At 40.8% G+C, this 20892-nt stretch overlaps 1 protein-coding gene across 1 annotated transcript in view; it reads right to left on the reverse strand.

Moving 5' to 3' along the window:
- TAFA4 (TAFA chemokine like family member 4) overlaps positions 1 to 4693 on the reverse strand; it is a 189426-nt gene extending 184733 nt beyond the window's left edge. The window contains exon 1 of the mRNA XM_017859396.1: positions 4311 to 4693. The gene's annotated coding sequence lies outside the window, so the exon portion shown is untranslated. The remainder of the gene's footprint in view (positions 1 to 4310) is intronic.
- Positions 4694 to 20892: the final 16199 nt, after the last annotated feature.

Raw genomic sequence — 20892 nt, forward strand, 5'->3', positions numbered from 1 at the left:
AAAAGAAAAAAAAAGAAAAGAAAAGAAAAGAAAAGAAAAAAGAAATACAATGATATCTTCCTATTTTCCAATAAGGATATTTTACTCTTCTAGACTAACAATTCCACAATCTCATAAAAGGAAACAAATTACCCATGTCTTTATTATCTTTCTAAATAGTGTCTTGTCATTTATTAACAAGAACTCCCTAATATTTGATGCTACCATACTTCTGAATTAAAATTCTTTATGCTTGTGTTAATGATTTGTTACTCTAAGATCCTGACAGCTTTTGAATTAAAAAGAATGACTAAAAAAGATTCAGTGTTGCCTTAGATTCATAACTCTGAAAATCAGTAGTTCATCCATATAGAGAAAGCCATCTAGTAACTAGAATGTTTCCATAACATCAACACTCTACAGCTGGCACATACTAAGTGTTCAACAAATGTAGGGTACCATTATCATTATTCACAACCATGCCATAAAATAATGTTATTCCAAATTATTGGCTAGTACTGGCTCTTATAGCAACTAAAAGGCACTAAGTATGAAAGTGCAGCCTATCACCTAATAGATTAATATTCTGAGTTCTTTCACAAGTAAACCATAAATCATTAAACTGCCTGACCATCATTTTAACATCCATGTCTTTCCATGTGTTCAGTTAGGTTCAAATTGAGTCACCCTGCCCAATCACCTTCCATCGCCAGCTCCCCTTTAAACATTTTCTTTATAATCGTGGATACTGTGGCAGCTACTAGGAAGTAACCCAAGCTAGCTAGTGTATACAGCTGTCCAATCCTTGAGGTGGGCTCAACTAGCATGGTAGTCTAGCAAACTGATGGTGCAAGAAGCCAGTGTGGCCCTCCTCTGTAGAGACAGCCAAGGGTAGGGGCCCCACCACATCACAGAAATCATTCTCTCCCAGGCTTCACTGGAAAGCTCACTGGGCTAGGAATTAGGACTCCAGGATTCTAATCCCAGGTTGGTTGGTTTGTTTTTTTTAATAACATACTAGATCCAAGGTACAACAATACTTCCTACCCCTGATCTTCTAGAAAGGTGAAATCTGAGGTACTTTCTAGATTTAAAATTCTTTGAGCATTTCCTTAAACCAGATTGTACAATTAAGTTTATGTTTTTTTTTTAAGAGCCTTTTGACTGACTGAAGGAAAATGAATTGAACTTGAATAGTGACTATAAAACAGGAAGAATTTGTCTTATTTTTCAGCAGATATCAAATAGATGGGAAGTCAAGGTCAATCTTATCTTTTGAGAGGTGGGTTGCAGGAGATCACAAATTGAGTGGGGCATTACAAAGTGCAATGTCATACTACAGATTAAGTCTCTAAGTCAGAGCTGTCTAGGTTCTGACATGGCTTTTAGAAATAACATTTTCAAAACAAATAATTATGAAGTGATTAATGTGGCCAAGATCACTTCACCAATACCTTTATGGATACCGTTGTTTCCTATTGCCTGAATCCTGAACCTTGTTTCCTATTGCCTCAATCCCCCACCCTCAATCCTGAATCTTGACAAATTAGGATAAATACACTGTATGACCTCCCAATCATTTATGATTGATTGGCTTCAGGACTTTAAGTCGTCTTGCTAATCCTGACTGGTTTATAGCCAACACCTGAATAAGCGAACGCACGTACTCAAACAAATTAGCCCATCACCTACATGGCTATCTCTAGGACAAAAAAACAAAAGCAAAAGATTATTCCATTTACTATGATGTCTTTACATATTTGTAAAGAAACAGAGCCAGAACACAGGGTGAAAAACTCCCAAAGAGGAAGAAAGCATAAGGGGGAAAATCTCCTTATGCAAATTCTAAAGAGATCTATAAAACTGCAATCTGAGAATTTTATTATTAAGCTAAGCCTCTTAGTATAGAAATACCCAAAACTCTCCAACTGGGCAGCTAATTGAGACTTAGAAAGCGCTAAGAAGACTTCATTGCTTCCCTCATTCATCACAGGCAATATAGAATCACTTGCTCAATATGATAATGTGACTTTTGTCAATGCATGTTCAAATCAGATCAAGGATTGGCTGGTGATGATGTCATATCCAAGGGTTAATCCCCAGTGAATGCAGTTTTAATATTACATGCATCAACACACCATTTACACAGCAAAGTATTATATTAAGTGTAACAATAAATGAGTGGTGCAGAAAAAAGCAGCTCTTAGGAAAAGGCTAGGTACCACTGAAAAGGAGGTGGTGGCGGGGAGCAAAGGAGTTTCTTCTTTTTCTTTTTTAATTACTAAGTGGAACTAGGTCATCAAACAATACACATGTCTAAAAAGATCAGAAAATGAATATTGAAATTCAAGTGACCTAGAACATCCTAGTACTAGAAATATAAAATGGTTGCCTTCAATGAAAATATCCAATAATCAAGCAGAGATATTTGTAGGGTTTTTTTTGTGTGTGCTAAGGGAACAAGCAATACAATTAATGTCATTCAAAGATAGATAAATTGGCAACCACTGCTTTTCTGGACAGGGCAACTTTCTTATTTTTAGCAGGGAAAACTGGCCAAGTCAAATAGTGACTTGAAGGCTTATAATAAATTTTAAAGTGTCAAAGGGCAGTTAAGATGGTACTGAGGAATGAAAGCAAAGTCATGCAAAGCAGAACAATGAGACAGAAGAACTTAGGAAGGAAACCTTGAAATATGGCTTTCTGCTATGAGAATATTGATCAAGAAATGTCCACACACATGAAGACAGCTTTTTGCACAAATGAGCCATGCCAACTCACTCGGTCATTTTGGGAGGACATAAGTCATCATCAGTCATAACGATTCTGAAAACTGCTCTCACACTACCTTATTAAGGCCTGTATTTCCCATCTAAAGGAAGTGTTGGGCTTTCACACCGACAGGACTATAAACTTAGCAGAAATTCTTCTCACTATAAAACCCATGCGAGCTATTGAAGAATTCTTCAGGTCATACATTTGTTCTCAGTGACTGAGTGGAAACACTAATTATATTGCAAAATGGCTGTTCCTAAATTATTTTAGCCTTTAAAAAAATCCAAGGCCTTCCTGAACTGGGTTCAGACACAGACAAACTGCCCCGTCCTCAGCGAGTGTTCTAGAGGAGGCCAAACGAAGATGCGTGTGATTAGAAACCTAGGCCATCAATGTGCACAAGTTTGGGTGACCGAGTCTGCAGGTGGCAGCTCCGGGTTGTGGTGGACAAGCTTTATGCCAAGGATATTAAAGGCAGAAACAGACCAAGGCTTCGAATGTGCCCATCCCCACATACGGGGATCGCCTGTCACATCACATCAACCTTGCTTGTCTTAGAGGGAAGACCACTGAAAAGTCAAAAGGGAAAAGAGCTCAGGGATAAAGACGTTTCACCGAAGGGGGTCCCTGAATCTCGGTGAGGGGGGATGGGCACCAGGCTAGGTCTCCGTGAGTCCGTGAACCCGTGCATGTACATACTGCTTAGGAGCTGATTCACAGCTTGACTAAGGCTCCGTGGAGCCTCCAAAAGTTAAATGATGCTGATTCAAGAAGAAAACGCACCAGCAGCACTGTGTCTGGCTTCGGCAGCCTCCCCAGGTGCAGGAGATCAAGCTTTCCAGTTCCAATCCTCCCCTGAGCTCCTTGATTAGAGTCAAAGATGCCCTCTCTTCTAGGAGCGGATTAACAGGGCAGAGGGAAAACGAGAGAAAGAAATGTAGAGATGCCTCCCGCGGAAAGAGACGCAACTTCCAGACCCGCTCCAGTTCTCCACTTGGGCGGGAAACTTTGCGCTCCCAGCTGGAAGACGCGTCCCGAGCGCTCGCGGCGCCCTTCCAGCAAGATCCCAGCAACCAGCGCTTCAGGGTGGGGGCGGGGGTACGCTGACCTGCCCCCACCTGCTTGCTCCTATAGGGATCCTAGCTCAGATTAAAGGGATAAAGAGCTAAGGTCGGCTTGTCCAGAAAAGAGCTCACGGCGAGTTCACCACCCCCTATATCAATTCATCGAGTGGCCTCCTCCGCATCAGCAGAGCACCCCGGGGATTCTGATTGTCAGTCACGAACCCCGAAACTGGAAGCAGCCGCTGCCTCTCTCCAGCCACACATCCATACTTCGGAACGCCGCTTCCAACTTCGGGTTGCACTCCGACCTCAGCACAGGTAGTCGCCCCAGCACCCCAGAGAGCCGGGATGAGGGGAGCTGCACCGAGCTGAGTTAAGTCGGTACCAGCCCGAGAGGCAGCGGCTGCCCACGAGACAGCACCTAAATACAGGGTCCAAATCCACCCCCACCCCATCCTCTCGCCCCTCCTTATCCCTTCCAACCCTTCTTACTCGACTAGAGCCGGCACCCAAGTCGGACCGGCGCGTCAGGAACTAGGCAACGATCGCAGCACCGGAGCCAGAGGACGCTCACCGTGCCGCCTCCCTGCGGGCGCCCGGAGAGCGGCCCATCACCTCTGCAGCCTCGCCAGGAGAAGGAAAGTTCCCACGTATCTACCAAGAGAAGCCCGAAGCTCCTGAGGGAGAAGCCCGAAGCTGCTGCTGGAGAAGCAGCGTCTGCGGAGAGGCGGCTGAGGCTGGACTCCGATGTTCGCCCGCAGCCGCGCGCGCAGTCGGTGCGCCCGGTCCAGGGCGGCTAGCAGCTAGCAGTGCGGGGCTGAGCACAGCTAGCGCGCTGGTCAGGAGGGGCCGGGCCGCCGCGGAACGCGCTGATTGGCCGGGCCGGCCGGCTGCTCCTGCCCCTGCCTGGCCCCGCGGTCCACTTGGGCCAGCCCTCTCCCCGCCCCGCACTCCTGCTCCGCCGGCGCGCCCCCCCTGCCGGCCTCCGGGAGCCTCTCCCGAGCGCCTCGCTGTGGCCACCACTCCGCAGGTGCTGAGCAAAAGGTAGTCTTCCTGAATACCTGAGAGTCGCGTTGAGCTCCGCATAAATGCCTAAATCCAGGGTTCGGCTCTCAATCGAAACCATTCCCCCACGCAGGACCCAAAGCAGTTTGCAAGGAGGATTTCTTAGCCACCCTGTGCCGTAGCACATTCATGAACTAATCTGGCTTCGCGTGTAATGTGCTTGTAAAAGAGAGGAGAAAACCCGGCCCACGTATCAATACCTGAATACTTTTATTTTTAAATATGTAAAATACAGCCAAGACTTCTGTGACTCCTTCCTCCAGCCCCATCCCCAGTCATGCCCTCCACTCTTCCGCAAGTGAAGTAACTGATAATCAGTGACACTCAGTGGTATTCATTTTACTGGGATTACTTCATCTGATCTCCATTTTATAGATGAGAAAATGGAAGCACAGAGAAGTTAAATCGTTTACTGAAGATTACACCGGTAACTAGTAAATCCATGCTCTTTAGTATTCGAAGCATGGCTCCGTAGAGCCGTCCCTTGAGAACACGTTAGAACTGCAGACTTTCAGGCCCCACCCAAGAACCAGAATCTTTATTTCAACAAGATCCCCAAGTGGCTGGTACATGCATAAAGTTAGAAAGCGTTGCTCCGTACCACTATGCTGCTCACTGTCATTGGCTTGGCTTATCATCTTCTGGTCCTTTTACTCTGCATTGACATACAATTATGTGCCATCCTGACCCCGCTGCACTCCAAAGTATATTCGCCCTTCTCTTAGTCTACCCCTTAAACTAACCTATGGCAGGCTTTCTGCTTCTGTTCCCCATACCACACACACCGTACACATAGCAAATTTTATTTGTTAAACAGTTTCAATCTCTTACTCTCTTATTATTAAAATGAGGGTTCTACATTCAAAGGCAATCTGTTATCAAGTTGTCACCAGTTTAAGAGAATTCAAGGTTTGGAGATAGGGGCTTGATCTTTGAGATTTCCTTTAAAGACTAGCATTGAAATTCTGTGACGGTTAAGGTGAGATCCAAGCAACACCTGAAACAGCATGCCAGGAGTCTCCAGAGCTCTTTCTCAACAACATTCATTCATTCACTCAGCAAAACTGAGGGCCTACTCTGTCAGGCTTTGTAACAAGTGCTGGCACATACAGAAGGAAACACAACAGTGAAAGTTCCTGAGTTCATGGAACTTACCTTCTAGTAGGGAGAGATGGGCAATTAACATGACAAGTAAGTGAATTACAGAGTTTGGTAGAAGGTGGTCAGTGTTATAGGGAGAAAGAAAGTAAGAGAAAAGAAGGTGAGTACTGGGGAGATGGTGGTTTTAAGAATAGTAGTCAGGCTAGTTCCCACTGAAAAGGTAGTATCTGAACCAAGACTTGGAAGAAGTGAGGCAGCAAGTCATTTAGAACAACAAGTCCACATTCATTCATTTACCAAATATTTGTTACTTCCATACTGTGTGACAAACATGGTTCTGGCAAAGATCTGTGTGTTTACTTAGGCTCTGTTTTTCATATCTGCAATTTTCCTGCACTGGGGGTTTCTTGTCCCGGCGAGGAAAACAAAACATAAGCAACTGTGTTTGGCTCAACCTAATACCATGTTCTTCCATCCTGGATGTTCAGTATTGTTAGGGATTCAACTTTGTCTCCTTAAAATGTATATGTTTAAGTCTTAACCCCCAGTACCACAGAATGTGACATTATTTGGAGATATGGCCTTTATAGAATTAAATTAAATGAGGTATTTAGAATCCAGTATGACTGTGTCCTTATAAAAAGGGGAAATTCGGAGACAGACATGCACACAGGAAGAACGCCATGTAAAAATCAGGGCAGAGATGCAGTGATACTTCCACAAGCTAAGGAATGCCAAAGATTGCCAGCAAACCACCTAGGGAGAAGAGAGGCATGGAACAAATTCTTTGCAGCCCTCAGAAGGAACCAACCCTGCCAACACCTTAACCTTGGACTTCTAGCCTCCAGAACTGTAAGACAAGAAATTTCTGTTGTTTAAGCCACCTAGTTTGTGGTGTTTGCATGGCAGCCCTAACAAATTCATACAAGCATAAAAGTGTGTTTGTTTCAAAAGCAAGATAGTACAGTTAAGGGACTCATCTTTAAGTTTCCAATGACCTGATGTCTCTTGTGCAGTAGCAAGAAGCCAGAATGATCTGATGAATTGAGATTTACTAACCAAATCACCATAAAAAAAGGCAAGCTATATTTAAAAAAAAAAAATAGCCACTGAGCCCCCATTATCCAACTGTTTCCTCATTCAGCTATTTATCAAGTGCCCGCTGTGAGCCAGGCTCTAGGATATGGTGACAAACAAGGCACATGTGATTTGCGTGTATTCTTGTGGGGGAGGTTGGACAGTAAATAATTCAACAAATATATGACTAAGGTAATTTCAGAGCAGAATAAGTGCTAAAAGAAAATAAAAGAAGGCTAGAGCATTAGAAGGATATGAGGATGGGTTTAATTTAGATTGGCTGCCTAGGGAAGGTCCCTATGAGGTAGTGACATTTGAGTCAAGACCTAACTGACAAAAAGCCATCCAAGCAAATATCTGGGCAAAAATTGTTCCAGGCAGAGATAGCAGTTCCACTTATAAGAAAATATCCCTGTCATTCATTTGGTAACATTCTTTCTCTCTCTCTTTGCGACCCATTTTGCATCCTTTGAGGTTGTATAAAATCAATCAACATCTGTTTCCTAAAAATGGAGTCAAATTTTTTATTTTCTTATGTAAGAACCTGTGAAGGTTACGCCAGCAGTGTTTTGCACACACCACACATTCACAAAACACCCCTTGACGTGCCTCTGTATTTGTAGGTAGTGACACCATGTGACTTGGACATTGTGTTTGCTTTCCTCATTTGTATAACATCCAGAACACTACTGGCATGTCCTGGTGCTTAATCAATACGTACTGATGACTGGCTATGCCTGAAAGGAACGTTCTGACTCTTCTGGGCCTGTTTATAAAATCCTCTTGTTTCCAGCAAAGCTTTAAAATTTTGCAACACAATTTTGCACTTTGTAATTTTTCTGAGGAGACTAAAAAGAAAGATAGCTAACTTAATCGGAGGCTTGTGTGTGGCTCACTATGCTAAGTACTTCACACAGATTATCATCTTTATAATCCATGTAAATATAAGTAAAGGTAAATATAAGGTAAATTCTCTTATTATAATCTCCGTGTTACAGATGAGAAAACTGGTGCTCAAAAAAGACTAATATGCCCATGGTTGAAACCACCTTTAAATGGCCGACTTATGGCTTGAAACAGTCTCGCTTATTGTCGGCTCTGTGCTTGAGTGGTTGAACAGTGAAACAAGTGAAGAAAGAAAAGAAAAAGAAAAAAGCATCTGTCTGGGTACACATGGACATACTATGTAGAATCATAGGCACTGAAGACTACAAAATGTGGGAGGATGGGAGCGGGGTGAGGGCTAAAATCTTCCCTGTTGGGTACAGTCTTCACTATTAAAGTGATGGGTACACGACAAGCCCAGACTTCACCACCGTGCAACATGTCCCTATAAGAAACCTGCCCTTGTGCCTCCTAAATATATAAAATACATTTAAATGTTTTTTAAAAGCATCTGTCTATTCCTTTACATTTGCCTTTGAAATTTTCAAAGCAGTGTTTTCTAACTTTTTTTATTTACCCCAGCCTTCTAGCTTTCAAGTACACTTTTCTAGCCAGATATTTGCTTTGTTTTCCCTTGTTTCAAACTAGGAACTGCAGGGACTTTATAAATGAAACAACTGATATATATATAATTTTTTTTGTTTTGTTTTCAGCCTGTCTGTTCTTCAACACCTCTAAGGAAATGTAAGTCAAGCTTCTTAGAGCTCAGCCTACTTTGACAGACATCCTATCTCATACACTGACAGTGCCGCAACACTAAGGGGTTCCTCCCCTTATTCAAATAGTAAAGAATATTACATCCATTACCAGACCAAATGCTATACGCAATTTCGCAATGCCAGCTCTGGCCCTCTTTACACAGATACTAATAGATCCTCCTGCCTGAAAGTGAACATCTAAAAATGGCTTCAGCCAGTCTTTGTGAATAACTTTCTATTCTCGTGGCTTCCCCACAGTCCTGGTCAGGGAAACAGGCCGGAAAACTTGCAACAGTGAAAAGATGTGAGGCTTCTCTCATTGCATCCTGGATTCCTCCACCTTGCTCAGGAAGTGGGTAGCCATTTTAGCCGTTAAATGACTTCCTGCCTTGGATGGCTTGGTCAGACTTGTTTTAGACTTCTGGAACTCAGACAAGGTGTCTGGATATTTGCTTTGGAAGGCTCAGGTGGGTTTCACTATCCTTCTCTTTGCTGACCACAATTGCTTCAATAATTTATGCCCTGGTAAAGATCAGCACTTCAGGGCAAATTAGCGTAAGAAGGATTTATGAAACCGCAGTGTGAGGGCACTTTTAGAAATCATACAAGAGCTGTTGCACAGAGCAATACAAGCTAGGTTCCAACCAGGATCAACCCCAGATAGAATCATCAAAGAAATAATGCTCCTTTTGGTACCCTCTCTTGTGTCCATCCCTTCCACTCCAGCGTCTCCCAATATGATCACATAGCACTCAGCTATACAGAAGGCTGGTGATGTCATTCATTAATTCATTTTCATTGATTCTTTTGCTAATTCATTTAAACGTTATGTTTGTTAAAGAGATATTTGAACACCCACATTCATAGCAACATTACTTTCTGGATAGAAGCAACCCAAGTGTCCATCAATAGATGAACAGATAAATAAAATGTGATATATACATGCATGCAATGGAATATAATTCAGCCTTTAAAAGGAGGGCTATTCTGACACATGATGCTAAATGGATGAACCTTGGAGACATCATGCTGAGATACGCCATTCACAAAAAAACAAATACTGTATGATTTCATTTATGTGAGGTACTGAGACCAGTCAAATTTATAAAGACAGAAAGTGGAATCGTGTGACTTATGCTTATAATCCCAGCACTTCAGGAAGCCAAGGCAGGAGGATGGGTTGAGCCCTGGAGTTCTAAACTAGCCTGGGTAACACAGTGGGACCCCATCTCTACAAAAACAATTTAAAAACTTAGCCAGGCATGACGGTGCTCATCTATAGTTCCAGCTACCTGGGAGCCTGAGGTGGGAATATTGTTTGACCCCAGGAGGTCGAGGCTGCAGCGAGTCATGATCATGCTACTGTACTACAGCCTAGGTGACAGTGAGACCTTGTCTCAAAAAAGAAAAAAGAAAGTATAATGGTGGTTGCCAGGGGCTAGAGCTGGGGCGTCCAACCTTTTGGCTTCCCTGGGCCACATTGGAAGAAGAATTGTCTTGGGCCACCCATAAAATACACTAACACTAATGATAGCTGATGGGCTTTGAAAAAAAATCACAAAAAAATCTCATAATGTTTTAAGAAAGTTAACAAATTTTTGTTGGGCCACATTCAAAGCCATCCTGGGCCACATGCGGCCTGCAGGCCACGGGTTGGATGAGTTTGGATTAGAGGAAGGGAAGAATGGAAAGTTAGTGTTTAATATATGTAGTTTCCATTTTGCAAGATGAAGAGTTCAGGGATGGATGGAGTGATGGTAGCCCAATAGTTTGAATGTACTTAATATCACTGAACTGTACACTTAAAAATCATTAAGCTGGTACATTTTATTACTAAGTGCATTTCACCATAATTTAAAATAACTTTAAAAAACTAATGGAAGTTCTTGTAAATGTCTAAATTTTCAAATTTATAAAGCTGAAAATGGGAGATGTGATTCAATTTGTATCACAAATTACCAAACTTAGACTAAACATATTTTGGTCAAAAAAAATTTTTTAATTTTGTGTGTTCTAGATATTGTATGAGGTACTTGAGATGCAGCTGTAAAAGAAAAATCCATAATCCTAGACCTCAAAGAACTTACAAATATATACCACAATAACCTGGATGAGACTCTTTATTCAGTTCATACTTTCTTCCTCCAACAAATATTTGATGAGTGTCTACTATGTGCCAGACTCTGCTACCTACGAGCCCACATTAGTGAACAAGGTAGATACAGATTACATTTTCACAGGACTGCCAGTCTAGCAAGGAAAAAAGATAATAAACAAAAAAATTACTGTTTCCCTAGGCCAGAGTGTGGTGGCTCACGCCTGTAATCCCAGCACTATGGGAGGCTGCAGTGGGCAGATCACTTGAGGTCAAGAGTTTGAGACCAGCCTGGCCAACATGATGAAAGACATCTCTACTTTAAAAATACAAAAATTAGCCAGGCATGGTGGTGTGTGCCTGTAGTCCCAGTTACTTGAGAGGATGAGGAAGGAGAATCACTTGAACCCAGGAAGCAGACATTGCAATGAGTCAAGATTGAGTCACTGCATTCCAGCCTGGGCAACAGAGCGAGACTCCACCTCAAGAAGAGAGAAAAAAAAAAGGAATAAATTATTGTTTCTCTAACCCCTATCTGCTCCATCATAATTTACTGGTTCCCTGTACCTTCACCTTCTAGACCCTAACAGGTGACCGTATCAAATCTGCTAATGATTTCCAGATATAAATAAAATTTCTAACCATTATCCCTCCCACATTTGTAGCACGTCTATGTGGTAACACAAGAAACAATATATTAACCCAGTATTCTCCAAAATATGGTTTTCATTCCACAGATGGGTTGCAAAATCACTTTACCTGAAATGCAAAGAATTTTTTAATTGTTTTAATTGTTTTAATGTACATTAGGAAAAAGTTAAATGAGAATATCAAACCTGTGGTTTCATGGAATGAGGCTAAATTCAAAGGTGATTCCAATTAAAGAAAAATATTGGGACAATGATTTAAGCAAATAGCAAAATTGGAAAGGTGGGGCACAACACAATCAGAAGGGGGCTGAGATTTATGAAAATAGGTGTGACTCCATTGGCAGAAATGGCCAATGAGAATGCTATTCTAAAGAAACACAGGATTTGTAGTGCCCTCATATTCCACCGTGGGCCTAGCTTGACTCCATCCTTAATGTTCTCTTCTCTCTCTAGCTCTGCAAACCTAAGGGGCAGCCACTCTGCCTCACACTGAATGATGATGTATACTGAGAATTTCTTCCTTCCCCATTCACCAACTCAGCTTCCCCTGAAACGACTCAATCTAGTGAGGATGGTGGCAAAGGTGGGCTACCAGTTAAATATCTCTGGAACTTGGGTTCTGAGCATGCTGAGTTTGTATCTTGCAAGTTGATATTGTGACAAAACAAAGGTGGGAAGAGAAACCACGCTGCTGGTCATTACCTATCCTATCTACTCCCTTAGAATTCTAGCGCAAAGTTTTGGAGAAAACAGAAAAGTAAGCATTGGGTTTTATTCCAGCTTTTTTTTTTCTATTTATCGTATTCTAACACATGCAACAAAACCACATGCCATTTGACTTTTATTTTGGACTTGAGTTTTTTGCCTCTACCTTGGAACAACATTATTTAGTAAAAGGTCATGAATGTTAAAGTAGGACTTAAGAGGCTTCACTTGGACATCTGACATTTGGAATGCTCTCGATTAGGGACTTTCTCTCCAGGGAAGCTAAATCTATCCATAGACCTCAAATCCCATGGATTTCAATCTGGATGCAGTACTAGACATTTGCCTGCCTGCCAAGCATCTCCCGAGAAAGACTCCTAGCCAAAACCCTTGGTTGCAGGTGACAGAAACCCAACGCAACTGGCATAGGCAAAAAGGAACAGCTATCTGCTCACATAACTGAGAAGTTCCAGAAGTGTAACTGGATATTAGTATTCAGGGAAGGAACGTATATGTATGTATATCTTTCCCCATCTCTTGGCTGTTTTTTTTTTTTTCTTTTTTTTTATAGTTGGCCTCATTCTCTTACAAAGAAGAAGCTACATCCAGAAAGCAGGGGAAATGTTATTCAACAATCCCAAGCTATTCCCTTCCAGCCATGTGACCCTAAAGGCAACAAGAATTCTCCTCTGACTTCCACTTTTTAAAAATCTAGCCCAGCTTGTTTCACAAGTCCACGTCCATGCCCAGGTTGGGCAGGGGGCAGTGAATGGCAGCCCCACTATCATTACATGGTTATAAATTCCTAGAAAAGAAGGAACGTTGGACAATGCTCACTAATGTCCATTGTGGGAATCTGCCCTACCCACTGCCCTGACTGAACAATTAACCATGTTCCGTATTAACCAACCCACGTGGCAACAGCTAAATAAATTAGGTTTGAGGCCCTAAGCCAAGTACAGTTCATCTATCCAATGCCTCTGATTTGTGTGGCCTCACTGGAAAAGTGGCATGGGCCAAACAGACTTTGCTTCCTGGAATTTGAATATGGGGGCCCTAGAGACTGAGCCATTTGGTTGGGGCAGTTGAACTAAATGTCATAATAAAGTAGAAGACATGATAGACAATTATGGACAATGTGCAATTGAAGATATGAGGAAGCCAGTCTACAGAGTTAGAGATCTGAGACCATAGCAACTCTAAAAAAGATATTCAGGAAGTAACTGACTCAATTTACTGGGAACTTCAGTGCTTGAAAATTTTGTGTTTGAGTAGAATATCTAGGTAAGAAAAGGCTAACATATTTAGTAATTTTACCAACATTGTCTTATTTTCTCTCTGTAGTAACTCCATTAGAAGGTATTTATTTTCTCCATTTTTACCAATGAATAAACTGAGGCTCAGAGAACATATTTGATGTTTCTTAATGTGACTTTTTTCAAGCTAGAAAGTCTCTAAGTCAAGAATGCTTTTCCCCTACTACAAGTTGCCTCAGAACTTTGAGTGATAGAAACATGGATTTCAAAATCATCTGCTTAGATGCTTAGAGGTACTCATTGAAGCCACAGAAGGGAATGAGGCTGCCAAGTGAAAGTACACAGTTAGGGAATTACTGTGATAGCCTCATCTATTGGGCACTCATTTTGTGCAAGGTTCTACACATTATATACTAGTAATGACTAATTGTATGTGTTGAGTTAACTGGGCCACAGCATGCCCAGATATCTGGTTAAACATGATGTCTGGGTATGTCTGTGAAGGTATTTCTGAAAAAGATTGATATCTGAATAGGTAAACTAAGTAGAAAACAGATGGCCGTCCCCAATGCAAGAGGGCATTACCCAATTCACTGAGGCCCTGAATAGAACAAAAAGGCAGAAGTTTGAATTCACTCTCTGGCTGACTGTTTGAGCTGGGACATCGATATTCTCCTGCCTTCAGCACTCCTGGTTCTCAGGTTTTTAGATTTGGATTGGAATCTACACCATCAGCTATGGAGCTCTCAGGCTTTTGAGCGACACCCCTGGCTTTCCTAAGTCTCCAGCTTGCAGATGGCAGATCATGGAGTCTCAGCTTCTGTAATTGCATGAGCCAATTGCCTTACAACAAATCTCATGTTTATTATATATATAAATAATGTATATTTATATTTATTTATATATAATATATATTGATATTTACTTATATATAATTTGTATTTAAATTTATTTTATATAATTTACATTTATTTATATAATCTATACTTATAATTTTTATATATAATTTATATTCATATTTAATTCTATGTGTGTATATATATCCTATGGGTTCTGTTTCTCTGAAGAACACTGACTACTGTAGTATTCTATCAACAGAAACGAGATTGAGGTAGAGTTTACAGAGGTTCACAGTGACCATGCTTCTAGGTGTCATGAGATGGAAGGAACCTCAAGTACTTTGTGTTCTAGGATTTGGTCATTTTCCTGCTATGCTCACATTCCATTACCCTCATAGTGTGCCTGGTCTGAAAAATTCAATCTGCCTTAGTGATTTGCATCTCTAAACAAACCTTGCAAATTAATACAAGTCTAAAAGACCAGGCTGAAGAGAACAAGATGGGACCTGGAGAATATCAAAAAGTGGGTATCAGCTGGGCGCCATAGCTCATGCCTGTATTCTCAACACTTTGGTAGGCCAAGGCAAGAGGATCACTTGACGCCAGCAATTCAAGACCAGCCTGGGAAAAATAATGAGACCCTGTCTTTACAAGAAATTTAAAAATTAGCCGGGCGTCATGGCAGGCACCGGTAGTTCCAGCTACTCAGGAGGCTAAAGCAGGAAGATAACTTTAGCCCAGCAGTTTGAGGCTGCTGTGAGCTAAGATTGGGCAACTATAGTCTATCCTGGGTGACAGAACAAGACTTTATCTCTTTAAAAAAAAAAAAAAAGTGGGTATCAGGTTGAATATGGCGACACCCCAAGGTGACACTTCCACCCAGTCTTGATAAACAAGGTTCCAAATTGAGTTAATTTTGCCTCTAGAGAATTCAAAACATTCTAACACTTTCATAAGATTCTTAACAAAAACAAAACTGTAAAGTGTGATTCATTATGTCAGCACTTTATTTTTTAAGGTTATTAGCACACACTGACATACATTTTAAATAATAAATAAATGCACTGAGATAATTTTTTAAATATTCCCTTGTACTTCCTTTTACTCCATGACCCTTCTTTCCTTCTTGCACTCAACAAATTGCAGCAACAAGACAGTATGCTTACAGCCCTAGGGAAAAAAATACCAAAGCAAAACTCTGAGAACAAAGAGACAAAGCCATGGCTTATGAGTTTCAAAATAGGCTGCTGAAACCCACACCAGAGATAATAGTTTTGAAAGGGTTTCTGAGCCCCGGAAGCCAGGCTTTTGAATATCAAAAAGCCACAGCATACCCTGAACAATAGATTGGGGAAAATAGCCTCCCTTCTAGCTTTAGACTAGGTACAGACTCCATGGGCTGAGTGCAAGAGAAGACGGTTTGAAGAGAACAAAGTCAGATGGGGGTGAGCATTACCTGGAGAGACCACTGTGGACAAATCTCCCTTAGCCTTCAGCCCTTGTTCGTGAGACCAACAACTGAGATCTGTCCTAGGAGGAAATGCTCAGGGTTCTCAACCTCAGCACTATTGACCTTTTGGCCAGATAATTCTTTACTGTGGGAGGCTTCCCTGTGCACTGTAGGGTGTTTAGCAGTATCCCTGGTCTCTTCCCACAAGATACCAATAGCATTTCACAGTTGTGACAACCAAAAATAGCTCCAAACATTGCCAAACATTCGCTGGAGGTGGGGATGGGGCTCAAAATTAGCACCAGTTGGGAATCAATGAGGCACAGATATATATTACACACACATACATGTGTATGTTTCTAATAAAAAAAGTTATATGTGCTTTATACAAAAAAATTCAAAAATACAGAAAATCCCACTCAAAATAAAAAGTCAACGATGCTTCATCCACTCAGAGCTTATCATTAGTGTTTTATCTATTTCCAGTTTTTCCTATATATTTTATTTCAACAAAACCAAAAGTTGGGGTTATATAATAAAATACTGTTTCACAGTCTGCAATTTTTTGCAGATTACATGTTGTGAAACCTCATAGAGGTATAGTTTTCATTACTATAGCCATAACATAATCTATTTTGCCAATCTGTTATTGTTGGATATTTAGAGATTAGTCCCAATACTGCACCATCATTGGTAATGTTTTGATGAATATCTTCATATATTTCTTTGATTGTTTTGTTAGGAAAAATTTCTAAGGAATGTTCTTAGAGAAAAGCTAGCTGATATGTTGGGGTTTGGATCTGTAATATTTACTATCTCAGTGGTATAAGTCATAGTTTTCTGACTTAACATACACATTTTATTTCTCTAGTGCTTTTAACTTTCCACAGTACTTTCCACCTTACCAAGCACACAGGGAAGCTACCAATTGTTCCCATTTTACTGATGAGAAAACTGATATCATAGAAGTTAGACGATTTGCCTATGGCAACACAATTATTTTACAAGAATTCTAAAACCCATCTTGCTTGAGTCCTGGGCTTTTTGCTACTAGTGCTTACTTTGGCAGCATGTATCCCACCAAAATTGACATAATCCAGAGAAAGAAGATTAGTATAGTATGCCCCGTACTCACATATGACATGCAAATTTGTGAGCACTGTGGTGTTAAGAAAATTTTAAAATATGAGTCCTATTTCTAAGTATAATTTTCTATAAATTTCAGAGGTCCCAAAATGTAATAAAAGCTATGGACCTCAGATGGGTGAATCTACCAGTTCCCATGAAAAATTCCACAACCAATCTTGTCTCCAAATGCTGATTTGGAGGGTTAATATCTAAAGTGCTAATTCCAACATCTGCTTCTTTCTTATCCCTAAAGCCAAATTAAGTTGGCACAGTCTGTTTTACTTCCAGCTTCCCTCTAATACAGATTTATTACCAATTAATTTCTTATCGAGGAAAACAATCCCATCATAAGTATTTTAGATAATGACATCTAAGTATTTTATATTGCTTTAAGTCTGAACAGTTAGAATAGAGTGCATCCAATGTTCATTACCTCTTAATGCTTGCATTCTTTTATCATGTTTTGATTCATCAAAATAAAAAAGAGGAAAAGAAAATGCTACCGACTGCTTCGACTCTTTTTTAGGTTTAATGAGATTAAATAAATTCTGGGGAGGGGAGAGAAGAATACAGCTTACTAATATTTTAAGTGGTTTATGGAAATACTCCTACCATGGGCACAATTTTAAACCAAAGCCAACTTCTACAGTGCTATTGAAGGTTAATGAATGCCTTAATAACACGCAGAGGAAAATGTGATGAGTTGATTAGATACAGAAATATTCTAGACTTCTGAAATACAGTTAGAAAAACAACTCAATTGTACTCAGAGACAGAACTCATGACAAAGAATTATCTTAACTTCCCAGTGATCCATTTCACCACCCATTAATAGTAAGTGATCTTCTTGGCAGTGTATGTTGAGGTAATTGACACTGATTTGAGGTTTAGACTCTAAAGCTCCACGTAAACCTTGAACCAATTCCTCTCAGTTATAATAAAACTTGGAAAATTTAGAACATCATATAACTTTTCTATTTCCTAGAACCTAGTTGTTGCCAATCCTTCTTTCAGTTAGTTAAAATTCTTTTGCAGGGACATACTTTTTAAAAATGAATTATTCGACATATTCTTCTGGAAATCTTATTTTTCTTTTCCCAGTTGCCTATGTAGTCTTTGGAACGGTTCTATATGTATATCTCTTTGTGTGTGTGTGTGTGTGTGTGTGTGTGTGTGTGTGTGTAAGATTGTTACTTTCAAATAGACTTGCTTTCTAATCATATTACATAAAGATGAAATAAACAGTGTTTTTTAGAGTCTGGCAAATTCCAATAGGGTTGTTATTTGATCCTTGGAGTCTTGAGCAATGGGATACAGGAGATATCACACTGCTTGGACAAAGAAGGCAAATATCAGATAACAGAGGCCATCTGAACACATAGCAGTTAGGGAGCTCTCAAAGAATGTGAAGGACAAGTAGATAGAAAAAAAACATGCAGAACAACAGTAAAAAGTTATTTTTTTAAAAAAACTGATAGATAGACCAGGCATGACTGCTCATGCCTGTAATGCCAGTACTTTGGGAGGTTGAGGTGGGCAGATTACTTGAAGTCAGGATTTCTAGAAGACGCTGGCCAACAGGTGAAACCTCAGCTCTACTTAAAAAAAAGAAAAAATACCAAAAATTAGCTGGGTGTGGTGGTGTGTGCCTGTAGTCCCAGCTACTCAGGATGCTGAGGCAGGAGAATCGATTGAACCCGGAAGACCGAGGCTGCAGTGAGCCAAGACTGCTCCACTGCACCCCAGCCTGGGTGAAAGAGTGAGACTCTATCTCAAAAAAAGATACATTTTCCAACACTGATGAGTCTTGAAAACATTTTGCTCAATGAAATAAACCAATCACAAAAGACTACATATTGTGTGATTTCATTTCTATGAAATGTCCAGAATAAGCAAATCTACAGAGAGAGGAAAGACACTAGTAGCCAGGGGATGGGGAAAGGAGAAATGGAGAGTGACTGCTTATTACAGTTTCTTAATATACATAGGGTTTCTTTTTGGGGTGAAGACAATTTTCTAAAATTAAGTAGGGATGATGGCTGCACAACTCTGTCAATATATTGAAGCCACTGAACTGTACATTTTAAAGTCGGTGAATTTTATGGTACGTGAATTATATCTCAATAAAGCTGTTTTTAAAAAAAAGGCAGAGACAGAATTAAAGAGTTAGAATAAAAGAACCAAGAGCCTGAGATGGACAGAGGATTCCATCATTAGAAGAAGCTTTTTTCCTCACTGGTTCAAGTTGGCTAATGAGGTTTCCAGACAACTTTGATGTGACTAATTGAAAATTTTTTAAAAAGCAAGTTAAAATCAACATTGGGCTTGTGCCAGCCAGATTCAGCAAATATTGTCCAGGCACCTACTATGCACTAGCCGCCTAAAATATAAAGAGATCGTGGCCCTTTTGGAGTGACAGGCTTTTAACTAAAAAGTAAAATATTTTCGACTGGGCACAGTGGCTCATGCCTGTAATCCCAGCACTTTAGGAGGCCAAGGTGGGAGGAGTTTGAGACCAGCCTGGGCAATATAATGAGATCCTGTCTCTAGAAAAAATTTTAAAATTATGCATAGAGGGAGAATCACTCAAGTCCAGGAGGTCAAGGCTGCAGTGAGCTGTGATCATGCCAGTGAGCTCCAGCCTATGCAACAGAATGAGATTCTGTCTCAGGGGGAAAAAAAAAAAAACCTAGAATATTTTTTGAAAGAAAGGAAGTACACATAGTAAGAATGAGTTTTTTAAGTGATAAAATTATGAGTATTTTCTTTTTTCCAGTAGTCTACAATATAATGACTTTTGTATTATAAAGAAAGGGAAATACATTTTTAAAGGAAAAAGTATTACTGTGTGATCTAATAAATGCTCTATGAAAGCACACAGGAAGGAGAAAGAAGTTGGGCCTGAGGAAGGAAGGTCAGAGAAAGCTTGACAGGCAAGTATTTGATATTAACCCCAAGAGATGGGAATCACAGGCTTGAAAAGGACTGAGGATGTTCCTCCACCCTTCAAGCCACCACCCTGACCCCAGCCCCTCTCCAGGGAACTGAGAGGCTGCATGCTCAGGTCCAGGGAAATGTCCCCCCTTCTCTGTGGCCTCCACCCATGATCAGGGCCTCCCTTTTGCTTCAGTAAGGGCAGGAAGACTGGTAACAAATAAAAAGTCATTAGGAAGGAATTCCCTTCTGGGTTTAGGAAGGAATTCACTTCTGGGTTTGGCCCAGTGGGTACCACTTCAGACTCTTATTGTTGCCAAAGCACATAATATGGCAAGACAATTGTTCTATCACTGCAGAAGTTAGTGTTGGGGACGTTACTATTAATGCCTACACAGCATGTGGCCAACAGGTAGAGAAAAGCCTCTATCAGTTCGGTTACTTTGAGGAGAGAGGGTCACCTTTCCAAAGTTGATGCAGAGTTCATTTTTCACTGTGAGCTATATTCATCACGGCAGCAGTTCTGATCTCATCCTCCTTTGCAGTTCTTGTAGTCATCCCAGCCTTCTCTGATGGAATGAAAGAAGATGGTAAAAACTACACTGGCTCAAACCCATGAGCCATCCCCTCATACATTCTAAGTATGTCACAGCGAGGAAGACTACTACGATAAAATAGCACAGGTTTTGGAGTTAGGCATCGGGATTTGAACCCTGGCTCAATTGACTCAGCAGCTAATTGGCTTTGGGAAAGTTATTCCACCTCTCTGGTGCTTCCTGTCTTCCTCTATAAAGTGGGAATAGTATTTAAACTTCCCTCATAGGGTAGTTGAAAAATATACATACAATCACCTGGCACCAGAGGTACTGAACAAATTTGAAGTCACTTTTATCAGTTTTGGGGGTTTTTTTGTTCGTGTATATGTGTGTGTGTGTGTGTGAGAGAGAGAGAGAGAGAGAGAGAGAAATGGAGTCTCGCTCTGTCACCAGGCTGAAGTATACTGGCACAATCTTGGCTCACTGCAACCTCTACCTCCTGGGCTAGAGCAATTCTCCTGCCTCAGCCTCCCGAGTAGTTGGGACTATAGGTGCGTGCCACCACACCCAGCTAATTTTTGCATTTTTAGTAGAG

Source organism: Rhinopithecus bieti, unplaced genomic scaffold (assembly GCF_001698545.2).
Source record: "Rhinopithecus bieti isolate Rb0 unplaced genomic scaffold, ASM169854v2 scaffold_47418, whole genome shotgun sequence".
Taxonomy (NCBI): domain Eukaryota; kingdom Metazoa; phylum Chordata; class Mammalia; order Primates; family Cercopithecidae; genus Rhinopithecus; species Rhinopithecus bieti.